Below are 21407 nucleotides of genomic sequence, written 5' to 3' on the forward strand. Positions count from 1 at the left end.
AGTACTACCCTTCGGTCTTCATGGAGCCCCAGCTACCTTTCAGAGACTAATGGATAGATTACTAAAACCCTTCCACACATTCTCTGCAGCCTATCTAGATGATGTTGTCATTTTTAGTGAAACATGGGTGGATCATCTACACCACCTCCACCAAATATTAACTACCCTGGCAGGGGCAGGGTTGACGGCCAACCCCAAGAAATGCGTATTAGGAAAGACGGACATATCGTATCTAGGATATAAAATAAGTCATGGTACCTCACAACCGCAATCCAAGAAGGTTGAAGCCATAAAAAAGGCCCCAACCCCAAAAACAAAAAAAGATCTGAGTTCTTTCCTTGGTTTAGTGGGCTACTATCGTAGGTTCATACCGGGTTATTCCACTATTGCGGCCCCCCTTACGTATCTCTTATCAAAACATCACCCTAACAAATTAGTACCCTTGACGGAATGTCAAACGGCTAGTTTCGAGCGTTTAAAATCCTCTCTCACTTCAGAGCCTGTCTTGCAATGTCCTGATTTTTCTAAACCTTTTCATCTGTACACGGACGCCTCTAATGTAGGCCTTGGGGCAGTACTAGCTCAGCCTGACGGGGAAGGGAGGGATCACCCTATTGTGTTTATCAGTAGGAAACTTCTTCCCCGAGAATGTCATTACCCCATCATCGAGAGGGAGTGTTTGGCCATTAAATGGGTGGTGGAGCACTTGCAATATTATCTTTTGGGCAGACCTTTTATACTGTATACTGGTCACGCTCCCCTTACCTGGCTTGCCTCTCACAAGGATTCCAACTCTAGGATTTTACGATGGTTCCTTGAACTACAACCTTTTTCCTTCCAGGTCTGCCATGTACCTGGGTCACAACAGGGCCCGGTGGATTACTTGTCCCGGTTCCCCTGCCCTTCTCCGGTCCTCGATCAGGACCGCGCTTGGGATGGGGTGTGTGATCGGGTCGTTCCGATCACGTCCCCGGCAGCGTCAGTTACTTCCGTGTCGGGCAAAGCCGACACGTCACTTCCGCGTTCCCATGTTTCCATGGGAACGCTCTTGGAACCGATGCCGCGTTTCCCTGTTCCCAGGGAAACGCCCAAGGACTTCCGGGCCGGCGAGCCTAAAGGGGACGTGGTACGCGGAGACGAGGAAGAGGGAGTGGAAGGAGAGAACGGGACGGAGCCTGCAGCAACGGAGGAGAGAGTCGGGAGAGAGAAGGCGGAAGCAGAAGCCGGGCGCGAGGAGAAGGAGACTACCCACGGAAGAGTGCCGGAGTCGGGAAGCCCAGGAACCAGCCACGACCCAGGGGGGTCGTGGCTTACAAAGGATCCATCAACCGCAGAGGCTAAAAGAAGGAGAAAAGCAAAATTAGAAGAAAAGAAGAACCCACCCTAAGACCCTAATAAGAACTATAATTTTGGGAACAAAGACAAGAAAAGGAAAAAAAAAACACAAATAAAACTCCTATTTCCCACAATACCCGCTCTCAGTCTTGTTTATACCGTTCAGCCTGCCACAGAGAGGTATAACCAATATGCATTTGTTTCTTCTTTGCAGGTTTTGCCTTAAAAATCCAACCACATATTTTTGTTAGTGCCATAGTTAGATGTTTTCTAAATTAATGTTTGTCTTATTTTTAATTTCTTTGCATGTGCAAAGCTCAGCCCCACACATGGTTTTCAAATTAAAATTTGGTAGCTAGGATGTCCAACCCAATAATTGAATTGAATGTTTATTAATTGATTGTGAATATTCAACTGCACAACTAATTAAATACGTTGCTATTTCTCAAATAATTCTGTTGTTGTTCTGTATAATTCTATAGGAGTGTTTAATGGTGATTGCACTTCTCAGACTAACATTTTTCAGATGCTTTGGACAGCCTGTGTTGTTTCTATATTGCTATCATTTGGTTCTGCACATCATTTACGTTACTTTAGCATTATTAATGAAAGGGCAATAAATGTGTAAACTTAACTAAATTGGTGTGGTGATTCCTGACCACATAGTTCATGGTGAGTGTAAATTAATGACTCTTTATTGGGTAGTGTTGTAATAAGAACTAATAGCCATAAACATCTGATTTGATGATCTCATTACTCCTGTCTGAGTCAAAAGATTTGAGATGACCTCTTAGGGCAGTAGATGTCACTGCCCTATTACGTGTCACCTTAGCCTAATTTTGGAGGTCATATGCCCATATCAGCGCCACAGTATACCTCATTCTGAGATGGCACACTTCTTGAAATGTGCACGTCATTCCTGTCTTTCAGTGCTACCACATGATCTACCCTATTCGGAAATGGTTCCCTTTGTGGAAAGCGAATGTCAAATCCTTTATTTTTACTGCCACGGCATGTTATACCTTTGTAATATCTGACACGCTGAGGTGGCGTTTCCCCAAACTTTTTTGCTTTTTCTGGTAGGTATTGCAGATTCCCACCAAACGGCCTTAGGACCTTGGGCACCTTCCCACTGTAAGTACAGTGTGAAGGTGCACACTAGCACCTATGGTGCTTTAATCATGTAACTTGCCTAACTTAGCAGGCCTGTGTGCACACTTGTACCTTTGGTGCTTTTAAACATGTGTCCAGCCAGCCAAAGCAAGCTTGTATGTGCCCAAGGGCACGTATGCCCACATAGTGAATGCCCATGTGTGTTTTCACTGCATAGGAAAGTTGCCCTGCCCATAGCTTAACGTGGGATAAGTGTTCTAATTACTCCTAGCTGCAACAGTAGAGCGCAGCAGAGCATCCTTGTAGGAAAGAACCCTCTTTTTGGCATGTTACCCACAATTTCTGCCTGATGTCAGTGTGTGTGACTGTGTCACTGGGATCCTCTTAACCAGGACCCCAGTGCTTATGCTCTCTGTCCTCTAAATTTTATCACTGCATATTGGTAACCCAGTGTTTCATCCCAAATTGGCATACGGGTCACCCCTTATAAGTCCCTAGTATATGGTACCCAGGGCATTGGGGTCCAGGGGATCCCTATGAGCTGCAGCATTCCTTTTGCCACCCATAGGGAGCCCATGCAAAAGCTTCTACAGGACTGACATTGCAGCCTGTGTGAAATGGTACATGCACCATTTCACCGCCATTTATACTGCACCAGGTCACTTATAGGTCACCTGAAGGCTGAGTGCAGTGTACCTGTTTGTGAATGTACCCCTGCACTAGCAGAGGTGCCCCCAAGTCATCCAGGACATTTTCCCAGATGTCGTGAGTGCAGGGAAGCCATTCTACACGTGCACTGAACATAGGTCAATACCTATGTCTAGCTTCACAATGGTAACTCCGAATACGGCCATGTAAGGCCACACTGATTGTAGCATTGGTTGTATAATTCCACACACTCTGGGGGTTCTACAGTGGACCCTCAGTACTGCCATACCAGCCTTCTGAGGTTTTCCAGGTAGCCCCAGCTGCTGCGACCTCATGGGCAGGTTTCTGCCCTCCTGTTGCCTAAGCAGCTCAAGGCCAGGAAGGCTCGACAAATAATTTCCTTTGGGATAGGGGTGTACACCCTCTCCCTTTGGAAATAGGTCTTACAAGCTTGGGAGGGTTAGCCTCCCAGAGCCTCTGGAAATGCTTTGAAGGGCACAGATGGTGCCCGCCTTGCATAATCCAGTCTACACCTGGTTCAGGGTCCCCCAGTCCCTGCTCTGGCACAAAAACGGACAAAGGAAAGGGGAGTGACCACTTCCCTGTTCATGACTATCCTAGGGGTGGTGCCCAGAGCTCCTCCAGAGTGTCCCTGGGTTTTGCCATCTTGGATTTCAAGGTGGTGGGTTACTGTGGGAGCATCTAAGTGGCCAGTGCCAGCAGGTGGCACCAGAGCCCTCCCCTGGCAGGTGCTTGCCTGTGTAGCTGACCAATCCCCCTTTCACGGCTAATTAGGGTCTCTCTCTTGGTTGTTTCCTCTGATTCGGATTGCAAGACTCCAGCAGGAATCTTCTGCGTCCTTTACTTCACCCTCTACCGACAAAACTGCATCTTGACCCTCCAGGAACTCTACAAACTGTAGCATAGATGCATAGATGCAACATTGTATCTTCAGCTCCTGCCAGAAACTGCAATGATTTCCAGGTTGTGCATCCTCAGAGGACAGCCAGTCTTCAGCCGTCACCAGAAGATCTAAGGAATCTACCTTGAAGGAGTCACTTCCCTGCTTCAGCAGGCACCTCTCTGGAGCGATGACTGGTTGCTTGGTTCCCCTCTCCTGAAGTGCATGGATCCAGCAACATGGGTGGTGGACTGAAGTCTTCCCGCGGGCCTGAAGTCCAGCTGTTCAACTTTGGTGGAGGTAAGAGCTTGCCTACCCATGCAAGACAGTTCCCCATGCACCATGTGTTTTGCAGTTGCCATGGCTTGCTGGCATCCTTCCACAATGTTCTTCATGCACCGTGTAGCTTCGGCCCCCAGTACTCTATTCTGTGACGCACAGCTTCCTGAGTGGTTCTCCGGCGGCATGGGATTCCTTTGTGTAGTGCTGCGTGGTCCTCCTTTTGCACCTTCTTTGTCCCCATGCTGTGGGACTCCTGTGTATGCTGCCTGGTCTTCTGAGGGCTCTCTGAGCTGCTGAGAGCCCCCTCTGTCTCCCCCTCCTAGGTAGAGGCCAATATATCCCTCCTGTTCCTGGGCAGCACCATTTTCCGCTAACCACATGCTTTGCGTGTGCCAAGGTTCGTTGGTGGAATCCAACAACACAAACCAGACATCAATCATCCATCCAGCGTTGGACATCATCTGCACCAACCATGAACCCGCATTCATCTTCTTGGGTGCAGCACTGACTGTTCTTCACCGGTGGTTCTTCTTTTGCACCTTCATCGTGGTTAGCAGGGGCTCCTGTTGTCCCTGGACTCTTCAGTGCTTCTTGGACTTGGTCCTCTTCTTTCACAGGTCTTCAGGTCCAGGAATCCATTGTTGGTGTCTTGCAGCCTCTTCTGGTTCTTGCAAAATCTTCTATCACATGTTCTTGTGTGTTCTAGGAAACTTGCTGTGATTTACACCTGCTTTTCTGGGCACTGGGGTAGGTTCTATTATTTACCTTTGGTGGTTTCTTACACTCCCACCACCCCTCTACACACTGCACTTGTATAGGTGCGAAACCGACTTTCGCATTCCACTATTTTAGTATATGGTTACTGTTCCCCCTAAGCCCATTTGTAACTATTGTGATTTTCATCATTCGCACTGTTTTTACAGCTATTACTGCATCTTAGGGTATATACTGTTTATATTACTTACCTCCTAAGAGAGATTGTCTCTAAGATATTTTTGGCATTTGTGTCACCAAAATAAAGTCCCTTTATTTTTGTGACACTGAGTATTTTCTTTCATGTTTGTGAGTAATGTGACTACAGTGGTATTGCACGAGCTTTGCATGTCTTCTAGTTAGACCTTGGCTGCTAATCCACACTACTCCTAGAGAACCTGGCTTCTAGACACTGACTGGATTTCTCTAATAAGGGATAACTGTACCTGGTAGTAGGTGTAAGTACCATGGGTACCCACTGCAAACCAGGCCAGCCTCCTACAATCCTTATTATGTTTTCTATCAATGGATTAATCCTGGCAAACCCCTTTCGATGGTAAAGGTGGTTTTGTCAATAATCATGGAGAAATGCTACTTCTAGAAAGTGGACATTTCTCTGCCCTAAAACACTTTGGCCCTCATTCTGACCTTGGCGGTCTTTTCGCAAGACCGCCGAGTTACCGCCGCGGTGAAGACCGCCGACCGCGGCGGTATGCCGCTGTGCGCATTCTGACCGCTGGGAGCGTTCCGCCGGAAAACCGCCAGCAGCCACACTGGCGGTCGGCGGGAAAGTGGAGACTGGTCAACCTCCACCGCCACGCCAGCAGAACACCGCCCACAGAATTACGACCCACATTTCTGTGTGGCGGTCTTCTGTTGGCGGTCTTCTGTTGGCGGTCACCTCCCCATGGCTCCCGTCGCCTCCCGGAGGACCAACGCACAAGGTAAGTTGACCGTCCGTGAGGGGAGGGGGTGGGGGGGTGTTGTGTGATGTGGGCGTGCATGAGGGTGTGCGTGTGAGTGTGTAGAGGGGGTGTGTGAGTGCGTGTATGCGGGCGGGGGGTGCTGCTGTGTCTATGGGTAATGTGTGCTGTTCGGCAGGTGCGCATGTCTGCATGTATGTGTGCGGGTATGTGTCCCCGTTGTGTATGTGTGTGTAGGGGGTGTGTATATGTGCATGTTGGGGGTGTGTGCATGTCGGGGTGCATGTATGTGCATGTCGGGGTGGGGGTGGGGAGGGGGTTCGTACCACCTCTGGGGGGTGGCAGGGGGGTGGAGGGTGTGGGGGGAGGACTCGGTGGGTAGTGGGGGGTGGGGGAGACCCCTATCAGTACCAGGGAAGGAATTCCCTGGCCCCGATAGTGCTTACCGCCATGGTTCGCACGGCGGTTCCCGCCCGCAAGAAACCGCGGCGGTAGGCAGGGTCATAATACCCTTGGCGGTCTTGGGACGACCGCCGGGCCGGAGTGCGCAAACTCCAGCCCCGCGGTCATGACCGCCGTGGCGGTCGGAGTGGAGAAGTGGCGGTCGGTCGCGGCGGGGACCGCCGCGGTCAGAATGCCATTTTTAATACCGCCGGTCTGTTCGCGGTCCGACCGCCGTCTCTCCGCCGACCGCCAGGGTCAGAATGAGGGCCTTTGTGTGCCTTTTAATTTGACTTGAGTCCACATTGGGGATGGAGAAGCCCATCTATGCATTCCCCAGTGACAGCTGTAAAACTTGTGTACACAACTGGAATGAAGACCTCTGCCATTTGTGGGCCTGGCTGGATAGTTTGGAGCAAGAGGTTATGACACTTGTCCTCTCGGAACGTGATCATGGCCATGCTAAAGATTAAGATCTGCATTCCACAGCCCCATGGCAGGCAGGAATGAAATTTAGGGGAGACATCTGTGGTTCAAAGGGGAACCCTCTGAACCTCCCCCAGCTTCAAAGTCACACTACAGTATAACTACTACTGGTGCTACACTGCAGCGAAGTAGAGATATACTTGAAGGAAAGTGATGCACACTGCCAGAAGAATCTGTTGTGCACAAGGCTTAATTACTGCCCTAGGAAGGGACCTACGCACCCTTCCTTCATCGTGGCTCACCTGGCAAAACTGGTAGTTGCTGTGGAACTCTGAAGTGTGCTCTCCAAGGGCTTGTTGGCTTTCCCCCTGTTCTTTGGTGTAGGTCCCAGGGACAGCAAAGACCTCTTGCAAGGGATCTACAGCTTCTACCTGTGTCATCTAGAGAGCGATGCCCTCTTTAGTGCCTACCATCATCTGCTGGACATCACCGGTTAACAGTGGTGCAGGCAGGGAACTAAGTATTGCACCTGTAGACCAGATTTGCCTGGTGCGGAGCATTCAAAGTACTGCCCTTATACAAGGAGTGTGGTCCGTCTGGTTGGTAGTGAGTGGATTCATAGGTTGCAGGACCCCGCGTGACATGCCTTTGTCAAGCATGCTGCAAGTCTCTTGAGCGACACCGACTACATGCTCATTGTGTGCATTGTTTGATTCACTGATTGCGACAATCGGAGGTGGAAGCATACCCTGATCAGTGTCTCATTCTATCTTGTGCGGCACCACTTAACTTTTGTGTGTGGGTGGGTCTGGGTGTGTTAGACTGGATTTGTCTGGCACAACTCAAGTCATTGGGCACCAGACATTGTGCCTCATTCCAGGGAGGTACAACAGTGGTAACCTTCCGCGTGTGATCAGAGTTGTCTGGTGTGACTCAAATCATCATATACCAGACGCTGTGCCTCATTCTGGGGAGGTGCAGATTTGGTAACTCTTAGTGTGCAACCAGGACCATCCAGAGTGACTCAAGTCATCGCGCCCCCAGACTTTGTGTCTGGCCCTTTCCCCATGCTTGACAAACCAGGACCCGCTCTGGAAGGTAAGGTGCGGAGACCCTTGAGTGAACTCCCCAAGTGGGCCATATCAGCCGTTAACTCCTAACATCAACCGCCTTTGCCCTGGTATCCTGAATACGTGTGATTCTGGCTTAGTTTCTGGGTAAAGGGAGCTATTATCTCCAGCTCGTGAGAAGATGGGGTAGTAGGAACTGGTTAGAGGGTGGTGGATGGTTTAGACCCCAGGGGTGGTCTGCGAGGGGAGTGACCACTAGCCAGCCAGATATCAGTGCACCTCATTAGGGTGCTTGGGGCGAGTGCGAGCGAGTGCGTGTTATAGTAGCCTGCCTGATATCTGTGGCACCATGTAGCAGTATGGAGCGAGTGGGTGGGAGTGACTGCCTGTGATTGACTACACAGCACGGCGTTGTGGCGTACACATTATTTTTTGGTCTGAGGACTATCACGGTTGGCACTGGGATTTACCTGTGAGGCCTAGGCTGCAGAGCTATGTAAAAGTGCTGCTGTTCTCTTTATGTACAGACGTTGCTGCTATTGTTGTAAGCCAGGGTGCATCCTAGAATCGTCTGACAGTGAACTGGGAAAACAGCTAGGGTGGGTCTCGTGCTGACAGCGTGTTAGCACCGCATGAGGGTGCTGGGATGGAAAGTATTACTTTTTTCATGTGTACATGCTGCTAATGTCATTTTAACACAGTTGGGCCTAGTACTGCTAGTGATATTTCTAAATGTGATTAAAGTCAAGATTTACATGATGTTCATGTTATGTTCATTAATGGGTGTGCTGAAGACAAACTTTATTTACATAAACCTCGTGTGAAGTCTTTTTTGTGACACTCAGTGTATTTATTGTGTGGTAGTGCTCTGCCAATGCTTTAAACATTTTCCCTGTGATAAGCCTGACTGCTCTGTGCCAAGCTACCCCCTGGGTGAGAGCAGGTTATACAATGAGTGTAATCACACACCCCTGACAAGAGTGATAGGTTCTGCCTGGCTAGGGCCTCAACTCAGCCAAACAGAATGTGCCGCCTCCAACAATGTAATTCTGAGATATCCAATTTTTTGGGAATGTGTATGTCGGCCCTTTCAATTTCAGTGCCATCTGATGTATTACTCAATCAGAGATGGCCCACTTCCATTCTTTAATTCATGTTCTTTTCTATAATATGTTTGACACTGCTTGCTGTAAGACAGAGTCACAGTTACATATGAAAGACATCATGTTTGTCGCTTTCAGAAACCTCTAAAACTGGAATATGACACATAACTGCACAAAAGCCATCGCCACAGGCATTTTCTATTAGGATTTCCAATGGTTTTAGGTAGTGGTGCTGTACTTCACAGTGCTTTGTTGCCCAGCAGCAGATGTAAGTACTCTGCAAGAACACGGGTGCTTTTAACAGCTCACCATGTGCCAAAGAGAGCAGCACCAAGTGTACAAGCATCAAGCTACATAAATCCATCTGCATGATCACATGATATCACTTTACATGAATCCGCCCACACGCCATAGACATATACTTCATACATAAACTGATTGATTTTTATAGGTGGTTTAACAAACTGATCACTGTAGATTGGTAGGTATTTGTGGATGGAGATTGTGTGTAAAAAGATGGCTGTTCACCTTTGCACAAACATCTAATCATCCATCTATCAATCCACACAAATTCAACGAAACATACATTGGTGACCCTCCATTCACCCACTCAGCCATCCACACAACCATACTGAAGCATACACATCAAATAAGCAAGGGTATTGTGACCGTCGATGCAGACTGTGCTCTACCTGCTGTATGTAGAAAGTCTATCTTTGCTGGTGTAGTGCTAGAACATAGCTGTCAGGGAGGAAAGCTTGTACTGTTATCATGCATTACCTATTGGTGTGAGGGGGAAGCTTGTCCTGCTGATGCCCAGTTGTAGCTGTTCTGTGATGGCTTCTTGCACAGTTGATGGTGTGCTATACCTGCTCTGTGGGGGAGAGGCTAGAAATTCTACTGTTGTGCTGTACCTTTTTTGTGAGGGTTGGGCGCTGAAACTGCAGAGTGTGTGCTATACCTTTTCTGTGAGATAGTGAAGCTTGCACTTAAGCTGCTGTGTTGTACCTAATTCTGTGAAGGAGGGGAACTTGCACTGTTTATGACAGGCTGTTCCTTTTATATGAGGGAAGCTTACACCACTGATTGTGTGTTTCATCTATTATGTGAAGTAGGGAATCTTTTGCATTTCTAGGTATTCTTCAGCGGTTTCTCCTACATCACATAGACCGCACTCTCTGAGCCCTGCTGGCATTGGGCTACTGATAGGCCGGTGCTCCCTGTACTCCCCCCCGCCTACTCTTCTTATGTTAGGACTTTGCTGGTGCTAGGACTATACTTTTTGGCCTCCGTCCCCACACTGCTGTGCAGAGAAACCAGACTAGAATAGCCAGAGTAGTACAGACTATCTTCCTGTGATCTCATGCTGACTAGAAATAGCCTGGTCCAGCTGGATAGGTTAATGGACAGAGTTAGGAGCATTATTTTTAAGCTAACATATTTTAGTTTGATACACCACTCTGCTTGTTGGAAAATCTCAGACACACACACCCCTAAGATTATTGACTAATCTACACCCCTGTTTAGCGGTTATTATTGTAGCCATTTTGGAGTGTTCATCTAGCTTCTATCTGCAAAACTGCCTTTTGCTAATGTGGTTTTCGTTCCACATGCTCTTTTCATAATCTAATCCCCTACCTTTACTGCACTATGAATGTGACTAAACTGTACCCAGCTGCAACTTCACAACTTTGCCTGCATGCACTATTTCCAACAAAAGCAGTTTTGCTGAAGATTGCTCCTGAAAAACTTTAATTTACAAGATTTTCCCCCCAAAAAAAAGTTTTTGGAGGAAACCCCATAAACCAGTTTATTTATGGATTTTATACAATATTTTAAAACTTTGCCAATTATAGAAAGCTTGGTCTAGAACTTAACATGAGGATGACAAAGTGAAAATCGATAACTTCATGGACTTTGTGAGGTCACACATTGTACTTCAGGAAAAAAAACCTTGCCATATCCATCCATTATGAGCATTCATCAGACCACTGACCGCCCACTCTTATCATTAATGAAGAAATTATTCAACAACCTATAATGCAAAACTTCATGTCCCACTGGCAGGTCTGAAGAACGTAGGTCAGTATACCTACTTTTTCCTGAAAATCAGAATACCAATAGGCCTTTTATCAGAGTGCTGACAACCTTCCCTAACTAGCAATAGCTACAGACAAAGATGCATCAAATGTGGCTTTATAGATTTGTGCCTTGTAAAGTATTAAGCTCAAGCCCAGGTTATTGCGCTCTCTTTTAAGTCTGACTCAAACATCATCACCATCAAGGGCAGATGTCTTGTTGCTCTCCTTGCCTGCCCATGATAGAAACTTATTCTTGCGTCCAGCCATTAAGAACTCAATCTTGTACCCAGCCATGAGCAACACGTTCTTTTACCCAGCCATCATATGGGTGAGGTAGGAGCTCAAGAAGTCTATGCGACAAACATTCCTAAAGTGCAAGTGGCTGAAGGAGCTCTCATTCCTCATGCAGAGTCTGCAAAGCTGCATGTGTGGGCTTTCTCATGCCCCCATCCCATTACATAAAAGCACCAACCCCAAAAAACAGGTTGTATCAAGTCATGTTGTCGCATAGGCCTTCATTATTCTAATGAAACTACTGGATTTGAGCGGCAGAATCGCCTCCAGTGTGGGGGGATGAGTCTGAACCCACTACAGGTGACACCTTTTGGTCTAATCTGGGTTTTGCTCCGGCTAATTAGCAGTTCCTCATCTCCACCTAAGAGCAGGGATGATTAGACAGCCGAGCGCATGACACAATTGGCTCCTCAGGGAAATCGTGGTCACTCAGATCGCATCCACATTTACATTACTCCCACATATACAAGGACAGTCAGAGGCAGTATATGTTTCAATAAGGTTTTAATGAAGCAACTGTATCTTAGATAATAAAGCATGTACTGCAATAACCAGGACGATGAAGCATGACAGGATTAAAATTGTGACAGAGAGTGAAGCATAAAAATAATGCTACCATATTGTCACTAGAGTGGCTTCTATAATTCCTACATAGGCTATATTAGAGCACAGTATGTTAAACTCTAGTTCTGTCCCTCAGTTTCCCCGGCGAAGACATCATCCCTCATACCTGAGCAAGAGGCCTTAAGTCTGCATAAGCAGCTCTAGCAAAGCGTTCAGCTATCAGCATACAGTTGTGGTCATCTGGCTGGAATCTTCCTCTAAGGTGTATGGGGCAGGGAAGAGTTTTTATAATAAAGCAGCTGATGTTCTGAGAAAATGTCCCTATGTAACGATGTGTATGTTTCTATGAATACCAGAGACAGTGTTACCACGTTTACTGGCAACCTATCTTACTGCAGTCTTGAGAAAAGCACAGATTGAAAGAAATGTCTTGTTTAAGAACGCAGTGCTGGCCTAAGCAAAGAACAGCTAGAGAGGGAGAAATAAAACAAGACCGCAAATGTGGCTGTTGTTAAAATAATACACAAAGCTGAATAAAATATATCTAGGTTAAAGTGCACAGAGGCAGGCCTGGTGTGCTAAAATAACATGCATGGAGCTATAACTAAAATGGCTACACAACACTCTGCCCTTGCCGGTTCAAAGCCTAATTAAATATAAAAACCACTACATTTCAACATAAGATACATACAAGAATGTCAATTATGACAAGTTAAAAGACAAATATAAGAGGGCAATTTGAAAATATTAACTTGTGGTGTAAAAAAAGGCTGAATTTCAAGAGTCAGGGTCATTTTGGAAGTTGCTAATCGAATCCGAGATAATTGAAGACAGGAAATCTTCCATTTCAGCAAGTGGTAAAGAAGGAAACTCATTGCCAAGAAGAACCAAGGAGCATTCATGTTCCAAAGCCTGAGCATCAGCCAATGCAGCAGCAATCCATGGTTTGCCCAAATAATGAGTTCAGAGCTTCATCCTCCATGAAGGGCAACTCATAAGCAGCTTCCCGTAGTGAACGCACCCTCAACGCGCATGTCCGGTAATGAACCCTCAGTGAGAACATCAATAGATGAGTGTCCAATGAAAGCATGTGCTGCATACAAAGACAAACTTTCAGGGCATGTTCGAACGAGCACCAGAGGCACCGAAACATGTGCTGGACACAATGCAAAACCCTTCTGAATGACAGAGACCAGTCACATCCAATTGCTCCAGTAGTGTTGCTCTGAAGTACTGCATCACACGTTCATGACACAGCTGTGTTGGTGGGAGCACTTTTTTCCTCCTTGTTGCGGCGGACAGCCATTGTGCAGAAAAAGTAGCAATAACAAGATGCCACCTATTATAGCCAAAGTTATCTGAAATCCCCCAAAAATACTGGAGAATATTGAGTGAATGGCTGATGGTATTAAACCGAATATAGAGAAGGTGTGAACGAAACCAGAGCCAACAGCGCTAAAGAAATTTGCGATTCCAGTTGTACTGGATGCAATAAATATTTGTCCCACGAGCTCACTAAAGTGTCTCGGAAAGTTAGTACTTAAAAAGGACTGTATCTCTTCTGATGACCTTGCCACCTGAAGTGCATGAGTCTTGAGTGCAGATGTGAGCGCCACATGTTTTTGGAACAATAAAGCCTTAAGTCTGCTCAACTTGTCAAAATTCACATTGGAAGTAGCAATATGGGGCCAAATCTCAGCTACTTCCCTCTGTCTTGTAGGAGGAAAAAGTACGTTCCTGCAGCATGTGACAATCTTAGAGACCGAAACAACAAACTATTCCGGCCTGCATCCCACAACAGTTTTCACTATTGAGCAGAACATAGCTGCCATTTGAAAGCACCTGGAACACAGGTCGAATCAAGGGGACTGGAACTCCCTTCAGATAACAAGCTAAGTTTGCTGCCGAAGCGTTACACACCCTGTGCAAGGGCAGCGGTTTACAAACCATTGAATAGTTGACAGCGGTAGTGAATGCAAGACTTATAAGAAAGACCTCTTTCATGCCACTGAGACATTTGTACAAGAAGGGCATCTCCCACACCTCATGGATGTAACTATCTCCCAGACTTTCATGCCTAATGAAATGTGTTTTAAACAGGACGTGAATTGTGGTGTTGAAATAGGCAGATTAATGACCCCTTTTATTAACCACTCAGCAGATGGTATTTCAGCCACAGTAAAAGGCAACTTTTCTAACTTTTTGATATTTAACAGGACATAATTTGCTTCTTTCCTAACCATTAGTTGCTGTTGTCGCATTAAATTAAATGTGGAAAATATGTCCCTTGTGCTAACTTGTTGAAGGGAAGGTGACCTGCCTTTAATGTTTGAAGTGTCCAACCCAACGGCATAATGGACCTTAGTTGACTTTGTATTATGTCTATTGCAGAAGAAACAAAGTGATATGTCTTCGCTACACCATGGACAATGTTTTTAAGGTTTATATCCGGTCAGACAGGGTATCAATCCCATTATCTACAACAGCGAATGCCTTCTGTAAGTTTTCCTTGTCTATTTGCCTTAACCGGACAGCAGCTTCTTGTTGGGAAAGCATCCAAATTTCATGATATACTGCTTATAAGAAGAGCTTTCTGCGTTGTTTTCTGGGGCCTAACAGGAAGTCCTGTAAATCAGTGATATTAGACAGGAGACTGAGGTGTTCTCTAACAGCATCTAGTGAGGAACGTTACAACCATTGCTGGCATAGCTTTCCTATACTGTATGTTGTTACTATAACCGCATGTTTGGATGACACATAGCGAGGGTCCGGCCTTATAGTTCTAAAACACACCTTGGAGTTTATAAAATGTTTATGACACCCATTGGTATCTACTGGCCACAATAACCACCCGCAAGGACATGACAGTGAAGCATTAAATGTACTATTCTGGACCCATTCATCAAGCTGGTTTTCAGTTGCATTTACATATTTTTGTCATTTGTAAAATTTTGCAATGGCAGGAATATTGGGCGCATTCAATTCCTTAATCTTTGCTAAGCCTAAACAGCTTGTTTGTTGTACAGTTTAATTTAAAAATATCATTTGAACAGGTATCAGGCATGCTCTAAATAAAGATTCCTTCCCCCTTATTTGCCAATTTCTAGTTCCCCACACACTTTTCAAGTCAATTAACTTTAACCAATATTCATAGCCTTCTATAGCCAACCGGGAAACAAAGGAATCTGAATAAATGAATTTTGTATCTGTTAATAATATGTGTACATTTTCCATTGACGTTAACCTAAAATAATGTGACTCTGCATATTTTTCTGGCCACTATGTTAAAAATTCCAACTTTTCAGAATATGTTTTAGAACTCCCTTGTGGTGGAGTTGGACAATGTTCCCATTGTGTGTAATTAAAAATAGTCTTTGGGGTACTTTCTCTGTGAATGAAATGGTGCCCATAATAATTATAGCAAAACATATCACCATAATTCTCTATAGATTGATAACCATGTTCACTTTCGAATACAGTGAAGTACTGCAATTCAGTCAACATGGAGTCAACTGTTTTCACATCCCAGTCATCATAAACAACTCTGTATATTATTACATCGGTCATTGAAAGTTTAAACACATATGGTATTTGAATGACCTCCATGGGGCCGTATCTATTAAATGTGACTTTATTCCAAACAATCGCATGAGGAATTGGTTTAGCGGAAATGTTCACGAAAGCCAAGTCTCTGCTGAACTTGTGAGAAGAAAAATGGGGTTTTAGGACCTCATCCACCAGTTCAACTGTTGATCTTTCAGGAAGAAATGACCATGTATTGTTAGAGAGAATGTTATGACAAAGCAAATCTAAAGGAGGAAAGCTAATACAGTCAAAGAAAGCCGCAGATAGTTCCATGGGGAAATTAAGTAATTAGTTTTAAGCCAGTTTATCAGCTTACGTGTTTTTGGCAATTCAGATGTAGAAGAGGCAAATAATTCCGAGAAAGTGTTGTTGATGTCGCCAAAGTATCCAGAAGGAGTTTGTGCAAAAGCTGGAGGCGTCTTTGTAGGAGGAGAACTGGTAGGGTTCTCCAGCGGTGATTCATAGTAAATTATGCCATCCATCTGTGTTGAAGTTATGTCAAATCGATCAGTAATTTCAGTGTTTGTTGTAACAGATGTTAGTGAAAGTAATGTAAGAACATTTTCCACCCCCCCCAAGCTTGGAGAGGTGTCAGCGTTGCTGCTCGAAACTTAGAGGGACATCTTGACCAGTAGTGAGAGGAATTCAGGAACTACTGGCTGCTCCTCTTGGTCTGCTGTGCAGGATCGACCACATGGTGGAACTTGACATTGTTGATAGATACAAAGCAATTTTCTTTAACATCAGCCAACGGCGGTAGAATGACAGTTCTGGTACAGTGTATTCCCAAGACTGGGACCAGTACACAATAAGAAGGACCAAACTCCTTTTTTACAGCGACCTTTTCACGTACTAGATCCCCAACTTTTGGAATCCAGCCGGTAGGTGTTATTGATACATCCTTAATTCCTGTGGAGGCAGCACTAACAGAAGCATTGTCATCACAGAACTGTTGTAATTCCTGCAAGACAGTGGCACGTTCATTTATGTCAAAAGGTATTTCTGCCGCCTCCACGCCAAGACCATCAAGATGGGGAACATACATTTGAGTTCTGAACAGGCACTCGTATGAAGTACGACCCTTCCCCAGGGACCTTCTAGGCAGATTGTTAAGTGCTCTCTGGACTCCATACAGGTGAATAAGACAACTACGACCCATACCTAAGACTCTGGCTGTAAGGACGGTTTGTTCGCTCCATGACACTATATCCCTCGGGATGAAATGGAGAAAAAGTAATGGAGTTGGACCCCTAACTTAGCCATGGTGTCCCTGAATGCCCTTGAGGTGAAAGCAGGTCCCTGGTCCAAGTGGAACGCCGCAACTGCATATGTACTGATAAAGATTTGCAAATCTTTAATAACAGTCTGAGCGTCAGCCGAGCATTGTGGCCACACCCATAGAAATCTGGTCAACAGCGACTAAAATGTATCTGTTTGCACTGTCCGGTGTTAAGGGACCACAATGGTCCAAGTACACACATTGTAATGGTTTGTTTGAAATTAAGAGGGGTGTCTGCAGTGGGCGTTTGACTGTGACCTCTTAGTTTGTTAGCAGATGTCACAACAAAGGACATACTGCTTGGCCTGTTTGTTGCAAGCAGGTCTATACAATGATATTGTAGCTACCACACCAGCATTGGTAGATGCTACCCCCTCAGGCGCTGCTTTAATTAACTCTGATCTTATATCTTTATTTGGAATTACTCGAACCCCCACGCCTGGTATTTTTACTTCGAAGTCAAGGCAGCCTCCCATTCGATAGGAATATTTAGCAGGAAATGCTTTTGGACAGGGCGTGCCTTCAGCCGTGGCTTTCACAGCAGCCCATAGGTCATCGTCTGGTTTCGCTCCAGAACGGGTTACTGCAGCAACAGAAGCCGTAGCTACTGCTGATTTGGCTGCTTCATCAGCCAGTGTATTTCCAGCAACATGTATTCCAACGCGCTGGTGTCCAAGTGTATGTACAACATGGACGTTTGGTAGCGTTTCCTTCGGATCTGCTACTTTTCCCCACAGAAGTCTGTGTTTGATGGCGTTACCTTTAGAATCTTTGAACTCATTCTGGCTACATTAATACAGGTATTCATTGTAGGACTGGACACAGTAGTACGAATCACAAATAATTATTATTAACTGTGCAGGATCCGTATGCTCCAATGCCATAACCAGAGTCTTTAGCTCTGCTAATTGTGCTTTGCAATCCCCTAGGGTTTGCGTAAATGTATGTTGGGGACTGTCTTATCCAGGTGATTGGTTGATACCTGTTTGGTATAAGTCAATAAGGATGCTCAATGAAGGACCACATGCCAATTATGAATACAATTTAGATTTACTAGAATTTCAGCTAATTGTATGCATTTAGCACATCAACAATGGTAGAATAAGAATAGCAATGAAGAGCATCTATTTATATATGAGTACACTACAAAGAGCATCTGTGTATATATATGATCAAAGAGTTCATTGACAGATATAATCTTTGATTAACTGTATACCAAAATGCATTACATTACGATGTTCAGGAAGCAAAATATAAACGAGTTCAATACTTCAGATAAGATTTGATTTACTGCACACCAAAATGCATGTTTCAATTACTGCCGCAGGCTCACACTATGATGTTCAGAAAGCAAAATACAAACGAGCTGAATACTTCAGATTAGCTTTGATTAACTGCATACCAAAATGCATGTTTCAATTACTGCAGCAAGCTCACACTACGATGTTCAGAAAGCAAAACATAAATGAGCTGAATACTTCAGATTATAAACACAGTGCAAGCATAATAATCAATCAGAAAAATAGAGCAGAGAAACAAAGGCCTTTCATCCCTGTGTGGAATTTAACTTAGTCCACGAAATGCTGGGAAGCCCACTACCACCCGCTTGGACCTCTCCCCCTCTCAAGGATCATGGTCTCTGAACAGCAAACAGGGAGGCAGCGCTGGGTATGGAGATGGCAGCTTTCACAACCCCATCTACGAGCTTCAAATCCCTCACCCGCACTTCAGTGCTTAAATAACTCAAAGCTTGGATTCTATCCCCTTCTGGCATTTTCTAGCTATGTTATCAACACTTGTCTCTTGGCTGCTCTGACCTTCCCCAGCCATTGTTTTCATTCTAGCTTCTCCCTGTACTCTCGTTCTCAAGGTTGAGACATAGTCTCCTACACAAACAAGCTTGAAACTAATATCGTGAACTTTTCCACGTTGTTCGGGTTTCAGCTGGCATCACGCTCTTCTACACTGCTCAAGCTAATTAACCCTTCGCGTCTCAATGTCTTCCGCACCTTTCCCTATACTGATCACTCCACCCCTTAGATGAGCGTGATGCATGCGAAACAGATATAATTTATTTTGACATTCCGCTAGCTAGGTTGCTACGAATACTTGTCAGCGTCATTCTAAGCGCCTGCATCTTAGCATAAAGCTGTTTTGTGTGTACATATAGTCTACATAGTAGCGTAACACAATCAATAACCAAATTAGCGGATGTAACACTATATTTAGCATCTTCGTAGCTCCTGGTGCCCAGTCTAAGAAGATGTCATACCAATGATGCTCAGTTACTTGCTGGATGCGTGAAGCAGTGTGCATAAGCTGTTTAGCGTTTATGGTCATCTGTATGGCTGTATCCTTGGTGTATTTAGCTGCCATGTCAAATTTAGCAAAGGTAGCTTGTGCGTAGTGCCTGATTGCCTCTAATCTGGGTAGTTTAACAACAAGCAAGATGCTCCACTCTAACTGCGCTCACATTTTCGTCTGTAATGTGGTTATGGTGAACTTAGTCGGTCGGTACAAGATGTGAGTGTTTATGTCAATAATGCTGGTAATATTGCACATACATATTACTTGCTCTCTGGTGATTTGTATAAATCCGTTAATAAGTAAGGGATGATTAGTGACATAACATATGCTCTCTGTCCCTATCTGATATAAGTCTGTTCCATTAATAGGATAATGTAACCATTCACATTCTCCTGGTATTGTGTGAAGACATGGATCTAGCACCAGTCCAGTGTGGGTACATACCCACCCCTTAGACCAATCTGCACATCTAGTGGGATCTACAGTGTGATTTGTCTAATCAATCCACTTTTTTCAATGTGAGGTATCCACCATTCTTTACCTATCACTACGGGGAGCAATATAAAGGGGCGTCATATGTCAGGTGGAAGATCACTTCTTGCTATATCAAAAAAGAGCATAATACATTTCTTCCTCACAGTGAAACTGTATGAGCTTTACCCATATTTCCTCAGGCAAATGCAATTGTTGCCTCCAATATTCACCCTGAAGCTGTCCCCATTCTGCTTTAAAGTCTGCATACTGTTGATTAACAATGCTTCGCCATAGTATGCACTGGATGCCCTTAGTCACTGTTTGTGTGTTTTGAAAGCTTTTTCTGAATTGTTCATAAGTGAAATTATTATGCCAGTACCAATCGCGATACAACCCACGCTGGACTTTCCATACTTCTTGTGAGTGTGTGGGCCCCCATTGAGAAATTACTTTTATGGCCTCTACTGTAATATATCCTTTAGAAGATAGCTTATTCCTAATGGCTTCAACATCAAAAGAATTCAGGGCCCCTACCCCGATTCCGGTGGCCCAAGCTATCAAGGACCCTAGATCTCTTCTAATGCGTAACTTTGGCAAGGGCCATAACTGTGGTGTCCATGGTGCACATAATGGATCATACTTTGAGACATTCCCCTTGGCAAATTTATCTGTAACACAATACGATTAATTATGCTTGCACGCAGAGCTTGCTTATATCCTATTCTATATTGAACTATGGAAATGTTGCCTAAGTTGCTGACCATGCGTCTTTCGGCTACATAAAACATGAAGGCTGGTGGTTTGGAGTATCCAACTCCTTTGGTTCCATTGTTCATTGTAACAACCACCATATGTCCTGGTAAAATAATTTGTTTGTCAGAGCAATCCTAAGGTTTACACGGGTATGCCTGTGCTGGTGTAAAAGGTACAATGGTATCACAATATTTACAAATCATGTTTAGCATATAACTCAAAGCCTGTACTGTTGCTGGCATCCCCTGCAACTCGTTCAGTCCTTTGGCATGTCGGATTTGCTGTCCAGTCACCTTCCAGGTCACAGCTTTGGCAGTCATCCACTTGCCTCCAGGTACCTTTACGTTGCAAAGTGAAACATTTCCCTGGTCATCAGTTCCGTTAGCGACTTGAGGTGCACAAGTGACATGAAGGTCCGTAACGACATTCTCTGCTACATTCGGTCGGATCCAAACACCTCTTCCGGTTGTAATTATGGCCGTAAACAGGAACCACGTTATTGACGCAGATGTCATCGTTTATGACCGTGGGGTAAGTCTCACTGTAGGTACAAATACAGGTACATTAGAGTTCTTTAAAAGTACAATATACGTACTCCCCACCCCTTGACTCAATATCTCTCCTGCCTCTGGCTTTTTCCCTGGATGGTTCACCCATACTTTTCTTCCTGTGCTTCCAAATCCTCCCTCACCTCTCTGGGTGTTATCGGGGGGGCAGATCTTTCTTCAATGTGGGTGGTGTACGCTTGTTCACAAATCAATTGTGCAAGTCTGTCATGTGCTAACTTTTTTAGCTGTTCTTTCACCAATCCGTTATTTCTCTTAATCATGCCTGCAGCTTGTGGATAATAACTAAGATGCAAAATCCACCAAATTCCCTGTTCCTGCGCCAAGTCTTGCACTGTTTTCCCTGAAAAGCGTGTGCCCCTATCTGTTAGGATCTCATCAGGTGCCCCATAATGTTTTATCAGGTAGTTTAGCCCTTGCAAAGTGGACTTTTGATTTGCAGACTTACAGGGCATACCCAACATAAGGCCAGAGTATGTGTCCACCATGGTCAATACGTAGCTTTTTAC

Source organism: Pleurodeles waltl, chromosome 2_2 (genome assembly GCF_031143425.1).
Source record: "Pleurodeles waltl isolate 20211129_DDA chromosome 2_2, aPleWal1.hap1.20221129, whole genome shotgun sequence".
Classification (NCBI taxonomy): domain Eukaryota; kingdom Metazoa; phylum Chordata; class Amphibia; order Caudata; family Salamandridae; genus Pleurodeles; species Pleurodeles waltl.